The 14433-nt window shown below is 45.5% G+C and overlaps 1 protein-coding gene across 4 annotated transcripts in view; it reads left to right on the top strand.

The window, feature by feature from the left end:
* Positions 1-14433, top strand: part of LOC140396432 (sodium-coupled neutral amino acid transporter 4-like) — a 116137-nt gene that overhangs the window by 35912 nt on the left and 65792 nt on the right. Inside the window, exon 1 of one of the 4 annotated variants that reach the window (XM_072485052.1) lies at positions 12844-12903. The exons of the other annotated variants lie outside the window; for them this stretch is intronic. The gene's annotated coding sequence lies outside the window, so the exon portion shown is untranslated. Of the gene's footprint in view, positions 1-12843; positions 12904-14433 lie in introns of those variants that run through there. 4 annotated transcript variants of the gene reach the window in all.

Consider the following 14433-nt stretch of genomic DNA (forward strand, 5'->3'; position numbering starts at 1 on the left):
TTACCTATTCAAATACACTCCTACTCCCTAAAGAGTCTCCCGGCTCTGGACTACACTTGGGCCAGGGTATTTATGTGTCGTCAAGGTTAAGGGTGCAGCTCCACCCCCTCATCCGGGGAGGCTATTGGACACCTGATGGTGTAGGCGCCTTGACCTTGTGTCGGATTATAACAGTCCCATTCACCCCTCACCTTTGTGTGACCTGGCTTACATTATTTCCCAGTGTACCAATGTCTCAATTTTAAAGATCTCATCCTCATGTTCAAATCCCTCCATGGCCTCCAGCCTCCTTATCCCTGTGACTTTCTCCAGTACTACAATCCTACGACTTTCCTTCTCTCCTTCACCTCACCATGGCAGCCATGCCCTCAGCTATCTCCCCTCTTAAGCTTTGGAATTCCCTCTCTAAAGCTCTCCACCTCTCTTTAAGACTCTCCTTAAATCCTACCTCTTTGGCCAAGCATTAGATCATCAGTTCTAATGTCTCCTTCATTGACGGTACCAATTTGGTACCAATTAAGCTCCTTTGATATAACTTGGGATGTTTTAATATATGTAAAAGGCAATGTAAATGGAAGTTGGTGTTATTTCTTTACCAGAAACAAAAATTAGCTTATGAGTGAATAAACCTATTTGTTTTGGTTACATTGGTATATTGCACTGTAATAGAATTGATATGTTCTGACAATTTCTTTTGATAAGATTGTGGAAAGATTCCCTCCAGTGGTCCTGTATCTATGGTGCGAGCAATGGACTCGAAATTTGAATGGCAGGCTAATTCTTCTCTAGAAACTGAGTTTTGGACATGTACCCAGAAATAAGATATCGGGCACGATTCAGCCAAAAAATTGTTCTATGTTCTAATGGGCAAAACCCAGACTTGCAGAGTTAAGTGAGCTTAAAAGCTGTCTTAACTATGCTGACGCCAGATTGAACCAGCGCTCAGATCTACCGGCCTCGCTGAGGAGACTCCAGCTGGGCACCATTTAGCACTGGCCCCACAAATGGGGACCAGGCGAATAGCACTTGGGGGGTCTCCCAGGTGATTGGAGGCCCCCGGGTTGTTGTTATGTGGTCATGGTGGCAACATGGCACTACTGATGCCACCTGGGTGCCTTGGCACTGCCAGCCTATCAGTGCCACCTGGGAACCCTGTCAGTGCCATCTGGTGTCAGCCCAGCACTGCCAGGCTGGCAGAGCTCTGCCAGGGCGCTAGGCCCGCAGTGCTAAGGTGCCCAGGTGGCATTTTGGCCACATTGGGAATCGGGGTGGGGGTTGCCCTGCCCATATGAGTTGAGGCATGGGGGGGGGGGGGGGGGGGGAGGGTTCGAGTGCCACTTAAAAATGGCACCCTGATCTCTTCCGGCAGTAATGAGTGAGGACACCCCGCTTATTTTCACTCACGCTGGGAGCACAAGTCAAGAAGCCAGTCCCAATCTTTAGCCATGCAAAATGATGCATTACGTGGGATTCCAAGGGAGTCCCACTATCGGGCTGCCATTTTGAGAGGGTGGCCTGATAGCGAGGTCCCATGGCTGCCCCCCCTCCACAACACAATTCAGGCCCCTCTTCTGGGATTTTCTGGGTCATTCCCCGCACTCCTCCCCTCCAATACAGGTGTGGCCTGAACCCCATTGCACCACCACAACCAGGTACCCCCTAATTAAAGAAACCCTCTAAATGAAAAGACCACCTCCAAAGACACCTTAATTAAAGAGAGACCCCCTAATTAAAGATACCCCCCCCCCCCCCCAGAAGAGAGAACACTGTCTGGAAGCAGTCCTGACATAGGCAACGGGAAAAAAAATCACTGCTTTAAAACTCATGTAGACAATACATTGTTCCATTCATCTCCCTTCACACTTGAGTGACTTTGAGGTAGTCAGCAGTGAAACTAACATAAAGAACTTGGCGGGATTCTCCAACGCTCCGTGCCGGAATCGCGCCCGGTGCAGGGGTGGAGAATAGCTGTTCACGCCGGAAATTCGGCACAACATCGCTTCCGCAGCACTGCCAGTCCCACGCATGCGGTCAACGCCGCGCCGGTCAGAGGCCCCCGTGGCGATTCTCCGCGGTCAACCGCCCGAACTCCTGCCGGCGTGGTTTACATGTGGTACCACCCGGCGGGAGCTGGGACCCGCCGTCACGGTGGGGGTGCGGGGGAAATCTGATTCAGGGGGTGCCTCAGCGGTGGCCAGGCCCGCGATCGGGGACCATCGATCGGCAGGCCATCGCGATCTGGGAGGGACCTACCTTCCTCCGCACCGAAATGGGCTGCCGCGCGCATGCGCATTTGTGCGGTCTGGCTAGCAGGGCCCCACTGGCAGCCAGAGCTGCGGGACGCACGCCGGGGCTCTGCTAGCCCCCTGGAAAACGGAGAATCACCCCGGACCTTCGAGGAAGAAGTCTGGAGTGATTCCCGCCCGTTTTCCGGCGTGTGTGGGGACTTAGTCCCCAGAAGGGAGAATCCCACCCCTTAACTCTCAGGTGCTGCTTCCTCTGCCTGAGCCAGCAGGTGTATTTCCCATGTGAGTTTTAAAGCAATTATTTTTTTCACTGCCTCTGTCTAGACTGCTCTTTAGCTTCCAGACAGGGGTCTTTCTTCTGGGGGCGGGGATGGGGATGACAGATTATTTAACCAGGAACAAGAGTCGCAGCCGAGTCCAATTCTGCCCTCACATCTGGACCTGGATTTTCATCCTCGAGGTGGATAGGAAGAAAATTCCTGGCTCAGGAGAAAGTGCCTGCAAAGGCGGAATCATCATTACTGGGGGCCAGGTCTGGGCTGGAGTCAGGCCAGCCAGACCTGCGAAGAAGTGTGGAGGCAGGTACAGGGGTTGTCGGGGTGCAGAGTTGGTTGTTTCAAGGCCTCCCCCTTCGTCAGTTTGTGGGACATTGTCCCAGTAAAAAAAACAAATACCCTCCATCCCTGATACCACCTTCATCCTCCAAAAACTCTCCATGCCACAAATTCTTGTCAGCTGAAAGTCCAGACAGCTATTATAACAATAGTAGATCTGTGCCCAGAGATATTGTTTGATTGACAGCTCAGGCTCTCTAATCTCTGCAGTCAATTTCACAATGTTTGTTGACACAAGTTAAGTCCTTTCAAGCATTTGTGTTTTAATTTTAATTTTAAAGGGCTTGGATGATTGACACTTTTATTTGCTTGCAGGCCATACTTTTTTTAAGCATAAGAGAAAGTGGATTTTTTCCAATCTATTTTGTTATACATTCCACCAGACATGATGTGGTTCAATGGGCATGGAAGTGCCATATTTTGGTATGAGGGCATGAGGTGCCATGGGGGTAGATGGAGGGGCATGAGGGGATATGGGGGTAGTGGAAGGGCAGAGCTTGGCAAAGGAGAAATGAGGGGGACCTTTGAATTGATCTTTTAATAATCTTTATTATTGTCACAAGTAGGTTTACATTACGAGTGGCATGATAGCACAGTGGTTATCACAGTTGCTTCACAGCAGCAGGGTCCCAGGTTAGATTTGCTACTTGGGTCACTGCCTGTGCGGAGTCTGCATGTTCTCCCCGTGTGTGCGTGGGTTTCCTCCGGATGCTCCAGTTTCCTCCCACAGTCAAAGATGTGCAGGTTAGGTGGATTGGCCACGATAAATTGCCCTTAGTGTCCAAAAATGTTAGGTGGGGTTACTGGGTTACGGGGATAGCGTGGAGGCGTGGGCTTAAGTAGGGTGCTCTTTCCAAAGGGCCAGTGCAGACTCAATGGGCCGAATGGCCTCCTTCTGCACTGTAAATTCTATGATTCTATGAAAGTTACTGTGAAAATCCCCTAGTCGCCACATTCCGGCACCTGTTCGGGTACACTGAGGGAGAATTCAGAGTATCCAGTTCACCTAACAAGCACGTCTTTTGGGACTTGTGAGAGGAAACCGGAGCACCCGGAGGAAACCCACGCAGACACGGGGAGAACATGCAGACTCCTGACATGACCCAAGCAGGGAATCGAACCTGGGACCCAGGCGCTGTGAAACTACAGTGCTAACCACTGATTTTAAAGGGTCCCATTATGTACAGCAGGGATCACCACTCCTGAGGGGCAGTGAATCACAACTCTTTCAAAACCTGGCCCGACTCCATGAAAATTGAAGAGGTGTGGGGCATGCCTACCTCTGCAATGGAGCTGGCCAGGTCAGGAGTGATAGATACGGCTTTTGACAAAAACTAGCCTATATCATTTAAAGGAGCTCTTGAAAATTAGACAGCCTGGGAAACCAATAATCGAGATCCACCTGCCATTTTTAGAGGTCTCCTGTGTCAACCTTTCTGGGTCAAAATCCTGGCTGAGATGCACACGTTTCCACAGCACACAATTCAAGAGTGGAAGCCCAGATTGATTCAAGCCTTCTTCCTAGGTCAGGGACACTTAAATAAAACTATTAAAAAATGGCAACTTTTGCATCCAGCAGCTACCACTTTTGGAGTCACTGGTAGATATTAACTTCTGCAGCATAAGTAAGTTATAAAATCATGAGCCCTTTTATTTGCTGTTATGGTACCTAATCTTTCATTTGTTAATTATGTGCTATAAATGGAAAGCTTGCCACATTATTTGAATGCCTAAAAACCATCATTGCAATTGGGGTCCATCTTAACACAATTCTATTTTGTGAACAATAGACAAGTTAAAAGATTATAATTTCTGTCTTTCATCAGCTGACATGATGATTGCACATTTGTAGCTGACACTCATGTATAAGGCTGGATCAGTCAGTAAACATAAACACATGTTCGTATATCATATCTTGGGTGGGTATTGCTTGCACAGTAATGATTTTAATGCCTTTTTTCTGGAGATAGCTACAGAAGGTTGAAGAGAAGCACTGTGGTATGTATACAGAATTCTCTCCAATTTCTTTTCATGGTCTGTGCTAAGACTTTAATTTCACCTTGTGCATTGTTTATACCACCATGTCAGTCTATATATTTTTCAAGATGCTGTAGGGAAGTTAGTATTAAGAGTGCATTGGTACATTTCTAGTTGGTTAGTTTACTGTTCAAGTTAAACCATGCAGAAAAGGGAATTTCTTCTTCAGTTCGTTTCTGGTTCTCCTTAATTATTTTAGGTAAGGCTCAGAGATTCCAAGGAGGTAATTTGGCGCAGTGGGTAGTGTCGCTGCCTCTGAACCAGAAGCACGGGGTTTGAGACGCACCCCAGGGCAAGGAAGGCGCATTCATAAAGTGGCCTTCCAACACACCCGATGGCAGGCAGTAAGAGTAAAAGTCGGAGAGGCCCCTGGGCAATCATGCTTGATGCAGAGTGGCATCCCGCAAGCTATTAGCCTCTAGCGACAGGCTAGTCACCTGCCACAGGATGAAAACTTACCTCAGGAACAGATGATAATCTGCCTCCTCTACCATGAGGTACAGGGAGGAAAACAACAGAGATTCCAGCCTGTCACATTTAACTTAGAAATTGCAGCAAGAGGTCCCATTTAAGGGAACAAATTCATATATTGAAAAACTGGGAAGGCACCAAAGCAAAACAATGTAATCAAAGAGTGACATGTCATTATGTTGCTCTGGATGGATTTCCTGACTGCTGATCAGTGACATTGGGAGATGTGAGAGCAGGCCTGTTGCCCATCTTCTTTCAAAGCTTGAACTGACTCATGGAAAAGTATTTCTAATGCCTTTACAAAATTTAAAAGCATTAAAAGTTTAAAGGGGGAAAAAGAGCAAAGTAAAGATTGGGACAAACAGATACCAGCCGAAATTCCACACAAGTTATTTCAAAATGCTTTTTAATATATTAATAAAGTTGAAGGGCCTTCTACTATAATGGGAAAAAAATGACATTACACAAATATAAAATTAGTTTTCCAGGCCAGAGAGGTTGTGTCGCACGAATTGTGATTTAATACATGGTTACATGCTTAGTACATTGATGCAAATAACATCCCAAAAATAAGTGTGCTTGAAAAGGTGAAAGGGAGGGAGGACCTAAAAACAATAACAATCACCAGCGAAAAGATACTTAAAAAACACAGTGGCACAGTTGTTAGCACTGTTGTCTCACAGCTCCAGGGACCTGGGTTCAATTCCCGCTTCGGGTGACTGTGTGAAGTTTGCACTTTCTCCCCATGTCTGCGTTTCCTCCGGATGCTACTGTTTCCTCCCACAGTCCAAAGATGTGCAGGTTAGGTGGATTGGCCGTGATAAATTGCCCCTTAGTGTCAAAAAGGTTAGGTGGGTTTACGGCGATAGGGTGGAGGCGTGGGCTTAAGTAGGGCCCCCTTTCAAAGGGCCGGTGCAGACCCGATGGACGGAATGGCCTCCTTCTGCACTGTAGGGATTCTATTCTATGAAAGCTGGCAACACCCCGCCGAGGGTGCACTTAGTTGTGTTTCCTGCACTGAGGAGGTCCACTCGCCAGAACGGTGCAGGAGGAGATCTGGATGCCTTATTTAAATGGTGCCTGGATCTCTTGAGCCCCGCCCAACGTGACCCCGGATCCCTCAGAACCTGGAATCACCCCCCCCCCCCCCCCACCTCACACGGACAGGGCAATCCCGGGCCCGATCTCTGACACCGCACAATGCCTGCCTGGCACCCTGGTGGTGCCCCTGGCAGTGCCACCTGGGCACCTTGGCAGTGCCAGGCTGATACCCAGGTGGCACTGCCAGGGTGGCAGTGGCAAGGTGCCGAGTGACACCAGCAGTGCCTGGATGCCACCCTGCCCAGATGCCTCCGATCGCCTGGGAGACTCCCCCAAGTGCCATCCTACCTGATCCCCATTTGTGGGGACCAGTACTGAACGGCGCTCGCTGTAGGGATTCTAGTCAATGAAAGCTGGCAATTCCCCAGGCCTTGGTAAACTTCATTTGAGGGTCTTAAAATAGGGAGAACCAGATTTCCAAAAAGCGTGTTTGACAAGGTGCAATATCAAAGATGACTCCACAAAATAAGAGCTCACAATGGGGTGACATATTAGCATGGATAGAGGATTAGTTAACTAACAGAAAACAGAGAATCGGCATAAATTAGTTTTTTCTGGGTTGGCAAGTTGTGATGAGCAGAGCACCACAGGGATCAGTGCTGGGGACTCAATTATTTACAATTTATATCAATGACTTGGGTGACAGGACCGAATGTACGGTTGCTAAATTTGCTGATGACACAAAGATGAGGAGGAATGTAAGCTTTGAAGAGGACAGGAGGAGTCTGCAAAGGGACATAGACAGGTTAAGTGAGTGGGCAGAAATTTGGCAGCTAAAGTATAATGTGGAAAATGTGAACTTGTCTACATGGTCAGGAAGTATAGAAAAGCAGCAAATTGTTTAAATGGAGAGAGATTGCAGAACTCTCTGCAATTGTGGAACGCACTCCCAGCAATGGTAGTGGAGTCGGACACTTTAGGAACTTTCAAGCGGTTATTGGATAGGCATATGGAGTGCATTAGAATGACTGGGAGTAGGTTAATTTGATCTTAGTTTTAGACTAGTTCGGCACAACATCGTGGGCCGAAGGGCCTGTACTGTGCTGTACAGTTCTATGTACTATGTTCTAACTCTGAAATATAGAGGGATCTGGTTGTCCTGATGTATGAATCACCAAACGTTAGCAAGTAGGTATAGCAAGTGATTCGGAAGGCAAATGGAATGTTGTTATTTACTGCAAGGGGAACGGAATATGTTTTGCTACAGTTGAATAGGGCATATGTGAGACAATGGCCGGGAATCCCACCCGGGTATTCCAGCAGCCCACCATTGGCCAGCGGGTTCCCAGGGGGCACAGCCAGGAAAATGGCATTGCCTTCGGCGAGATCAGATGTTCCCATCGGAAGCCAATTGTGGGCCCCCTCCTACCCCAGGAACATGCGCAACGGGAGGAGAGGAGCTGGAAAATCCCAAATTACATCTAGAGTATTGAGCACAGTTTTAGTTTCCTTATTTAGTAAATAACATAATTGCAATGCAGCTCAGAGAAACTTCACTCGCCTGATCCCTGAGATGAGGTGGTTTGTTTCTGAGGAAAGATTGGTCAGGTTTGATCTATGTTCATTGGAGTTTAGAAAATCAAGAGGTGATATTATTGAAATATATTGGGGGCGATTCTCCGAGCCCTTCGCCGGGCCGGAGAATCGGCGCAACCACGCCACGATGCCCCGACGCCAGCGCGTGATTCCCCGAGGTGCGACAATCGGCGCCATTTGCGCCGGCGCGTTTGACACGGATCCGGCCGCGGGCCTCTGGAATCGGCGGGGCCGGCGATTCTCCAGCCTGGATGGGCCGAGCGGCCGCACGGATACGACAGAGTCCCGCCTTGGCCGTTCACCCCTGGTCGCTGCCGGCGGGAACTCTGCATAAAGGGCCTGGGGGGTGGGGCGGGGAAAAGCGATCCTTCACCGGGGGGGGGGGGGGGGCCTCCGATGGGTTTTGGCCCGCGATCGGAGCCCACCCCGGGCCTACTTCGTTGCGTGGCCGGCCCCTGAACACCGACGCCATGTTGAGTCGGGGCCGGCGCCCTGAAGAAGTCCCCCGCGCATGCGCAGGTTGGCGCGGCCCAACTGCACATGTGCAGTTGCGGTGCGGTGTGCACTGCACTACGGTGTGAACCGCTCCAGCACCATGCTGGCCCCCTGTGGGGGACAGAATCGGTCATACCCGGGCCCGTTTCGCACCGTCGTGAAACACGACGGCGTTCACGACTGCGCGAACACTTAGTCTCCATTTTGGAGAATCCTGAATAGGATCCTGAGGGGATTTGACAAGGTGGATACTGAATAGATGCTTCCCCTTGTGGGGGAGACTAGAACTAGGGGACACGGTTTAAAATTCAGCATTTAAGATGGAGATGAGAAGAAATCTTTTCTTTCGGAGGGTTGAGAGTCTGTGGAATTCTCTTCCCCAGAGAACGGTGGAGGCTGGATCATTGAATATTTTTAAGCCTGAGTTAGATTTTTGATTAACAATTGATGTCAAAGGGTACCTGGGATAGAAAGGAAAGTGGAGTTGAGAACACAATCTTACTGAATGGCAGAGTAGGATAGAGGGGCCGAATGGTCTACTCCTGCTCCTAATTTATAGGTACATATGTTAAAAACCTATGTTTTTACACCTCATTAACAAGGTGGAGCCTTTTTTTAACCTGTGGCATTATAAAGTTAAAGGAAGATATCATCAGTTGCGCAATTTCTACTAGATGGCCAACTGTAGAGACTTCAGCCGTGCCCCTGTATAGCAGCAGAGGATCACTGATAGCAACTTTGGGATTTCCGGCAGTACGGTGGCGCAGTGGTAGCATTGCAGCCTCACGGCGCCAAGGTCCCTGGTTCGATCTCGGCTGTGGGTCACTGTCCGTGTGGCAAAGAACAAAGAACAAAGAAATATATAGCACAGGAACAGGCCCTTCGGCCCTCCAAGCCCGTGCCGACCATACTGCCCGACTAAACTACAATCTTCTACACTTCCTGGGGGATGGCGTTTGCACATTCTCCCCGTGTTTGCGTGGGTTTCGCCCCCACAATCCAAAAGATGTGTAGGGTAGGTGAATTGGCCACGCTAAATTGCCCCTTAATTGGAAAAATGAATTGGGTGATCTAAATTTATTATTTTTTTAAATTCAAAGAAACTGTGGGATTTCCACATATCACTGCATTTGTGTAGGAGTTGCTGTAACTTTCGCTGGATAATGATAGTGAACACCATTAGAAAATCTGGGCTATTATTGTTTTCTGGTAGATGTAGACCGGAGCACATTTGAGTTTTGAAGTGCTTTTCACTTTGACCTGGAAGTATTGAATCTTGAGTGTGAACTCTTTCAACTGATGTGGCTTTTTAGTTGAGGAAATTTTGAAGATGAGTGACTCACCTCCTGACTTCCCAAAGTCTGTTCACCGTTAACAAAGCGCAAACCAGCAGTATGATGGAATACTTTCCACTTGCCTGGATGAGTGCAGCTCTAACTATTCTCAAGAAACACGACTCCATCCAGGCCAAAGCAGCCTATTTGATTGGCATCCCATCCACCAGTTTCCACATTCACTCTCTCCATCACCGACACACAGTGACAGGAATGTGTACCGTTTACACAATGCACTGCAGCAACTCACCAAGATTCCTTCAACAGCACCTTCCAAACCCACAAGTTCTACCACCTGGAAGGACAAGGGCAGCAGATGCATGGGAACCACCTGCAAGTTCGCCCCCCAAGCCACACACCATCTGATCTGGAAGTTGCTTCACTGTTGCTGGGTCAAAATGCTGGGACTCCCTAACAGCACTGTGGATGTACTAACATCAGATGGACTGCAGTGGTTCAAGAAGGTGGTTCACCACTATCTTCTCAAAGACAATTAGAGATGGGATATAACTGCTGGCCTTACCTGCAATGCCCACATCCTGGAAAAGAATTTTAAAGTGGCATGAGATTGAGATAAAGAGGTTTGAAACTGTATACTGTAACTACAATCAGTATCAAGTGAAGGGTAAAGAGTGAATGCCTGTAAACTTTATTAACTTTATTTCGAAAGATACTGAGTTGACAAGCCAACTTTCCACTGACAAAATTGAACTGCAATTGGCACGTGTGCACAAGGCTATGCTGTCCTTGACTAGTGCATGGTGTGATGCTTGCATCTTGTCTAACCTTTGTATTGATTTAAAACCTATTTGTTTCCCAGGGCTACAAATTGTTTTGCAAAAAGATAACTGAATGCAAACTGAAAGCGTCACATCTCAAAAAGGTTATTTGCGAGATTACGAACAAGTGAACAATGATGGACGTGAAAAGGTCCACTGGTCAATGCAGCTTGCATTGTGCATCACAACACATGCACCCTCAGGCGAAAATCCATTGAAAAACCAGTCAATTAAGGTGGGGTGGGGGAGAGAAAAATGTGCAAAATTCATCTCTGACCCCTTTAAAGGATTGTAACGAATCCACGGAACTGCTCAGCGCTAGTTAATATTATACAGTACCTAGATTTTATACAGCGTGTTCTCTATCTAGAAACTCTTGTAGCTCTCAATTGAAGGAATTCAGCAAATCTCTTTTCACTTCATGAACAGGAAGCCTATTCTGCATGTTCACTGTGTTTGCGAAAAAAGACACATTTCGGTAGTCTAGTTCCAGCATGATATAACCTGATATTGTGGACCGCTGCTCTTCCCTTACATATTTTGTTGGAACTAACTATCTACAGAATCATCTGGCTTTACTAGTAGATGGTCAATGGCACCAGAAACAAACATAATTAAATGAATAGATCTTACTTCCTATCTATGATATCTTCATCTATTAATATTTTGACCTGATTCCCTCTTCTGACTCAACCAAAGTCTCACATCAACAATGTTTCTTCCCTTATAGCAAACTCTTTAAGTCCTCAACCATTTATAAGCTCAAGGAGGAGGAGGGGGGCTCTCCATTTATCTTGCTCAAGATGTAAAGATAAGCTAATTTTCAGTTCAGGAAGACTTCTCATTTCTCTGGTTTAAATCTCTACTTTCTTTGCTGCAATCATCTGCAGTTATATTTTTAAAGAGCATTCTCGTCTTTTGTTCCTCCCTGCTATGTTGTATAGGGTTGCTGACCCTCCAGAACCTCCACGAATTAAAGATCAATCTCCAGGACACTGCTGTGTGCAGCCCTGGAGAAAAATCATCAGGACATTTTTTTTAAATTCTCATTTTATTTGAGCAATTTTCTTTTCTTGATATAAAAATATTAAAAATAGGGGTGGAGGGGGTGAATCTTCATCCAATTGGGTAATACGTCTTTTTGCTTTCCTATATGGGCGGCATGGTAGCACAATGATTAGCACTGTTATCACAGCGCCAGGGTCCCAGGTTCGATTCCCGGCTTGGGTCACTGTCTGTGCGAAGTCTGCACATTCTCTCCGTGTCTGTGTGGATTTCCTCTGGGTGCTCCGGTTTCCTCCCACAAGTCCCAAAAGACATGCTGTTAGGTAATTTGGACATTCTTAATTCTCCCTCATGTACCTGAACAAGCACCGGAGTATGTTGACGAGGGGATTTTCACAGTAACTTCAGTGCAGTGTTAATGTAAGCCTACTTGTGACAATAATAAAGATTATTATTATTGGTGTAGGTAGGCAGTGGTTAGATGTGTTGGCCAAACAATAGTTCGAGCGTGGGGGCAAGTCATGTGATAAAATGTCCAGGAATACATTTAATCACAGTTGATAACCCTAATGTTGCAGTGTGTGCTCTTCTCTATGTCCCCAGACATTAAAATCCAAACTCAGCACATTTTCTGTAACTTTGATTCATTTTTTTCCTGGGTCCATAGGTCTATGGAGCTGTGTGGTCTTCCCTCTTTCCCACGATCTCAGCTGATTACAATCCAGGCTTGTTCACAATGAGTCAGCACTTCCCGAGTTACCTAAGCTTTGCTGCTTTCAAATCTGGTGGAGTCTTGTGTTCTGAGCCTCGTCCTGTCTCCACAAAGAACAACATAGATTTTCCGTGATAGTTTTGGTGAAAACTGTATTTGCACGGGCTAGCAGTTTAAACCATGGCACAGACAATGAGATCATTTCTGATCATTGTGCTGTAGTAGTGTCCAGAAGGTGATTCTTTTCAATCAGACCTTCTCCGGAATGGTGGATATGCCAGTTGTAGAATTTTGCTTTCATGCCAGATTGATAGGTTAAACAGGGACCAGGGTTAATCTTGATTTTGGATAAGATACTGTTCTTTCGTATTGCTGATGTAAGCAATCATTAAATTGAAGCGTTGGTTTTGATACATTTCATGATTGGCTCTCATAGTCTACTCCCCCCTTTTTATTCATCTGCTCACCTGTCTATATGGTGCAATCAGACGAAGGTCCAGTAGTATAAAAGTTGCCCTTCGGAGTTGACCAATAATTTCAGAAGGAATTTTTATATATGCTATATGCATTAAGGTAATATCGGTTTTCATAACTGAATGTGTGCAAATGCTTGCACTTTGCTTTGCTTACATATTTTAAACATGTTGGCTGTAACGCTTTGCTTATTTATATTTAAACAAGATTATGCAATTGTAATGGAATAATTTTTCAATGATTTTGTCTACGGGATATATTTAGGAAATGCTATAATTAGAAGGGTTGCTAAATTTGTTTTGGTGAAATGAAATTGAATGCCGGTCGATTTCTTTTGGATAGTACTTTTGGACAACTATCATTTGTTTACTGATAATGTGGTAATTTTAGAAAGGAATGTTCAGTCAACGATTGATTAAGTCTTGCTTGGGTGCGCTGCTGGTGGATTGGAAGATCTCGCCGATGGAGAATTCCGCTGAAAAACGTTTCTTTTACCGAATTACAATTTAAATAAACAATTAATTGAAACAAATCAACATTTTAAATTAAGAGGAGGAGAATGTGTATGTAAAAATTACTTTTAAAATATTTTTTAGTTGAATCTCTACACATTCAAATAAAATTCAGTAAAGGTCAAGAGCTAACTGCTGACCTTAACCTAATTTGAATTTTTATTTAATTGCTCTACTCATATAGATAATGTGTCATATTTATAACCGGTAAGTAAGTCCCAAGAAAAATTCATTTCAGAATTATTAAGATTTGATTTTTTAAAAGAGGTTAAAGGAGTAGCATCTCAGCGATGAATTACTTGAAGGAACTTTGATTTTTTTTAGGTAAGTGCAGTTGAATTGTTCTTAAACCATTTTATAATTTTCACTTTATTGCAACTTTGCAGATATTGCAGCATTTTAATGCAAGTAAAACCCAGGGAGATTCCAGTTTAATATCTCCAAATCTAATTATTGCCATTTATCATTATGTTTTATTTATTCATGTGCAAACAACTTGAGTTATTGCATAATGCTGATTTTAAATATAGCCGCGGGTAGAGTAACTTCACATCAGTATGTAAAGTTTCTATTCCACACTTCAGTCTCAGAACGATTAATAGCTTCTAAAGTTTGGTCCCACCTTGAACATGGGAGCTCCATTAGCCCTTGAGTTAATGATCTGAAGTGATAGCTTCCATCAGGAAGCAGAAAATGATTAATCACAATTAGAACTAAATTATCTTTCGCCCTCTTTCTATTTCGCACTCTGTCTGCGAATGAAAATCTGGCAATGAAAATATTTTGTTTGCTGAATACTTCAGTATTTTTTGCATTTAAAAAGAGCAGTTTGTTCGTTTGCATCATGATTTAATTTGTTCCGTCATGGAAATGTTAATTCAGCTGGGATTGTGTCAATGGGGAAGGATTTTGGTCCAACGCATATTGTGTTTTGTTGATATTTTCAAATCCTGGGCAACTTTCCAGATTGCTGAGTTGATGCTTCGGGAGCACGTCTTCTGTACTATTGCTGGAATGTTGTCAGGGCCCATTGTCCTTTGCAGTATCCAGTGCCTTCAGACATTTCTTGATATCACATGGAGTGCATCAAACTGGCTGAAGACTGGCATCTGCAATG

This window comes from Scyliorhinus torazame, chromosome 19 (genome assembly GCF_047496885.1).
Source record: "Scyliorhinus torazame isolate Kashiwa2021f chromosome 19, sScyTor2.1, whole genome shotgun sequence".
NCBI classification, from domain to species: Eukaryota; Metazoa; Chordata; class Chondrichthyes; order Carcharhiniformes; family Scyliorhinidae; genus Scyliorhinus; species Scyliorhinus torazame.